The sequence below is a fragment of the Podarcis erhardii genome (assembly GCF_964252035.2).
Source record: "Podarcis erhardii genome assembly, chromosome: 9".
Classification (NCBI taxonomy): Eukaryota; Metazoa; Chordata; class Lepidosauria; order Squamata; family Lacertidae; genus Podarcis; species Podarcis erhardii.
Genome location: NC_138512.1, coordinates 49,935,866 through 49,940,100, shown reverse-complemented (window position 1 = coordinate 49,940,100; position 4,235 = coordinate 49,935,866). Strand labels below are relative to the sequence as shown.

The window sequence follows — 4,235 nt, the reverse complement described above, 5'->3', positions numbered from 1 at the left end:
GCTCCAGAGGGTCGCGCAGAGCTGTGTGGAGCCCGGGAGGGCAGGCAGCTCTGCGCAACCCTCCGGAGGCCAGCGCGGCTTGGCGCCAGGCTCCGGAGGGTTGCGCAGAGCTGTGTGGAGCCCAGGAGTGCAGGCAGTTCTGCGCGACCCTCCGGAGGGTCACGCAGAGCTGCGCGGACCCCAGGAGGGCAGGCAGCTCTGCGCGACCCTTCAGAGGCCGTCGCGGCTTGGCGCCGGGCTCCGGAGGGTCGCGCAGAGCTGCACGGAGCCCGGGAGCGCAGGCAGTTCTGCGCGACTCTCCGGAGGGTCACGCAGAGCTGCGCGGACCCCAGGAGGGCAGGCAGCTCTGCGCGACCCTTCAGAGGCCGTCGCGGCTTGGCGCCGGGCTCCGGAGGGTCGCGCAGAGCTGCACGGAGCCCGGGAGCGCAGGCAGCTCTGCGCGACCTTCCGGAGGCCGGCGTGGCTTGGTGCCAGGCTCCAGAGGGTTGTGCAGAGCTTCCTGAAGCCTGGAGAGCGAGAGTCTCTCACTCTCCAGGCTTCAACGAAAGCCTGTATTCGCCCCATAGGACGCACCCACATTTCCTCTTCATTTTTGGAGGGGAAAAAGTGCGTCCTATAGGACGAAAAATACAGTACCTTACCAGGGCCCAAAGGCTTCTGGCTCAGTCTGCAACCCCATTACTATGGAGGAAATAAGATGAGGTTAAATTATAAATCAGACTTGAGGATATTTATAGAAAATTGTTTCCCTGTATTTGTTTGGATCTTATGAGAATTGCTGGCATCCATCAGAAGAAGTAATGGAGCAAAACAAGCAACAGTTGGAACAGTGAGTTGCTAGAACAGAAGGTGTGTCCTTGTGCAGTTATTTTACTATGACCCCAAGATTTTAAAAAATACCAGTTCAGACACCACAACAGTCATACCCAGAAACAAACGTGTCTTATTTTCTCCTTATTTTTTATTGAATTCTATGGCCTATTTTGTTGCCCATTCACACAGTTAGGATGAGAAAGCTTTATGGTGCTATTCACTGTCTGCTTGGAATATAAGCATCCAGAATAATTAGGTGCCATATGCAAACCCATAACTCCTAATTATGAATAAATATTATTAAATTGTTAAATTATACTAAGACTCTGAACAGAAAGTGCCTCCATGAAAATTGTATGCAGGGCGGGATGAGGGGGACAGAGAGATAGCAATATTTAAATTTAGGACATTCAGGACACTGGTACCAAAAGCTGAAACTTAAGAGATAGACAAAATGTGCATGGCTACTGAAGATTAATTTAACACTGTCTGAAGACTGAAATCTGGCTAAACTAGGACATAAATGAAAAACAGAGTGTTGTTTTTGGCTCCTCTGTTTGCTCTTAATAATCCCATTCTACTCACCCAAAGACTCATCTAGACTTTGGTTTATATTCCCAATGGTCTGACACTGACTAAATTCACATAGTAAGAGACTTACCTAGCCATAAATATTTTAGCTGTTGTTCTGTTCAATCTCAAACTAAAATGACTTGGAAAGGTAGGATTTGGATAGGGAAAAGGTTGACAAGAAGTAGAGAAAGTGGCAATGCTTCCTCGTTGGGTGGGCCTCTCCTTCTCATGCAATCCTTTCATGCTAGATAAGGGCTGCTGACTTTGGATGAAAAACAGGGACAGGCCAGTTGCATCTATTAAAGATTGTTAAGATGGTCTCTTAGATCAACTGAGGCTTATTAAGTCTGGTAGCATGGCCAGAACCACAGCTACAGCTATTCTATCTTGCTTTAATTAAAAAAACATATGCAGTTTTTCACATCATCATCATTCAGGGTGGATGTCCAAAAGTTTTCAAATGAAGGTTTGGTTGGAAAAAATTAAAAAAAATGTATACATGCTTTAAAAATCAACTTGACCCAAAATGTATGAATAGGTGAATCGTGCAAAGGCAAACGTAGTTGCACACCACGCCTACCTCCAAGTAGTGTGAGATTCCAGCGGTTCCAGGCACTTTTCCAGGGTTCGTGTTTCCTTTTGGGAATGAGGCACAGTGGAGACTGCGGTGTCTTGACTCAATGGTCAGCCAAGGTCACAGCTGGCTTCTGCTATATGATCAGAAATGATGGTGAAGGGGAAGGAGTCCACAGACAGACTGACAAGAGATGTGCAGAAGTTTGAGTTGTTAAAAGCAGGGCTTTTGTTCAGCTGGAACTCACTGTAACTCAGTTCTGGCCCTTCTCGGGTGGACACCATTGCCATTCCATGAGAAGAAGGGAGGTGTTCATGGTGAGTTCCGGCACCTCTTTTTCTAGAAAAATAGCACTACAGTCATAACTCGGGTTGAATGTGCTTCAGGTTAAGTGCTTTCGGGTTGCGCTCCGTGGCAACCCAGAAGTAACGGAGCACGTTACTTCTGGGTTTTGCCGCTCGCGCATGCGCAGACGCTCAAAATTACGTCACGCACATGCGCGGAAGCGGCAAAACACGACCCACGCATACGCAGATGCGCCGTCGTGTCTTATGTTCCATTCAGGATGCAAAAGGGGCTCTGGAACAGATCCTGTTCGAATCCTGAGATACCACTGTAATTGAAAGTTACCATGTTGCAGAATGGTGCCTCATTTTGAGATTACCAACATTACTAATACCTTTGCCTTAAAAGAAAAATATATCTTATTAAATCCTCTCAGTATCCTCAATATTTTAGGCACAAATAAAAGAGAAAGAAACCCATATTGTTGCTGGTGGCAACCTTCCAAAATGGGTCATCTTTTCATAACCCAACATGAAATGCAAGCATATAATAGTATTTTGTTACATATTTTTCAGACATATGACTAAGGGTGGGGCTTCTATTGATTTAGCCTATGGCTGGTATTTCATTAAGTGTTATAACAGCATAACAAGATTCTCACGTTTATTCAAAATTAACCTGTGGCTAGCACCAATTTAATACATTATAAAAGCAAAAAATATTGTACCTGTAGATAAAGCTTTATGATATTTGTGAGCTAAAGCCCCTATCAGATTTTAAATGACAAATTCTGCATATTCTCAATAAAATATCTATTGCCTCCACCAAATGCATTTTTCACTTTGGCAAAACCTTTGTATTTTTAGATCATCTTGACTGAAATGGAAAACTATGATATAGTCAAGAAGCAAGCAATTCATGTGAGGTCTTCTAGGTAATTTTCCTGTGGTTTTCCTGTGAATGTTACAATAAATCATAGTTCTAATAAAAAAGCATTGAATATGCATTTGCAGATGGGAAAAAAGACTATGCACAATAGAACAAGTCTTTGTGTGTACACATGTGCTCTATGTACAAGTTTGTAAGAATAAAACAAGACTGTATGTAACCTTTGGTAGGAAAATCCAACCCTTATGTGGTTCAATATCTCAAAGACCACCTTTGCCAAATGAATAAATCTGGGCATAGAGGCAGATTTAGGGGAGCACAACTGGTTTGGTTGCACTGGGCGCAGAGCCTCGAAGATGATGTACAACTGTGATGTAGAATGGAAGGCAAGAGGTGGGCACATTGAATTTTTGTGTCGCATAGGGCACTACTGAAATTTGAGACCCCAAGGTCTGCCACTGCTGACGTGGTGGATGCTAGTGGTGCTGTGGTCTAAACCACCGGGCCTCTTGGGCTTGCTGATCAGAAAGTTGGCAGTTCAATGGGGTGAGCCCCAATCATTCTGTCCCAGCTTCTGCCAACCTAGATATTCGAAAGCACACCAGTGCAAGTAAATAAATGGGTACTGCTGTGGCAGGAAGTTAAACGGAATTTTCGTGTGCTCTGGCTTCCATTACAGTGTTCTGTTGCACCAGAAGTGGTTTAGTCATACTGGCCACATGACCCAGAAGGCTCTCTGTGGACAAACGCTGGCTCCCCCAGCCTGAAAAGCAAGATGAGCCCATAGTTGCCTTTGACTGGACTTAACCATCCAGCGGTCCTTTTACTTTACCTGCCACTGCTGGGTGTAGGAATGAAAATCACGACAGACGAGTAGTGGGTGTCACGAGAGGCGTCTGCCGGGAAAGTCCCGGGAACTCTCTTTTATTGAATATTACAAACATTGCCACAGGTGTGCTTGTGGCTGATTGGTTGATACAAACACAAAGAAACTTAATGCTGATTGGTTAACATACATACAAGGCGGGAATTACATGTGAGGGGTGGGAATTACATGTGAACATTAATCACCGGTAGATTAAAGGCTGGGAAACGAGGTTGG

General features: G+C 45.1%; 1 long non-coding RNA gene across 1 annotated transcript; it reads left to right on the top strand.

Moving 5' to 3' along the window:
- Nucleotides 1-639: 639 nt before the first annotated feature.
- Nucleotides 640-3,237, top strand: LOC309350582. The gene is made up of 2 exons (XR_014160462.1): nt 640-849; nt 3,112-3,237. It is a non-coding gene; the product is annotated as an uncharacterized lncRNA (long non-coding RNA).
- Nucleotides 3,238-4,235: the final 998 nt, after the last annotated feature.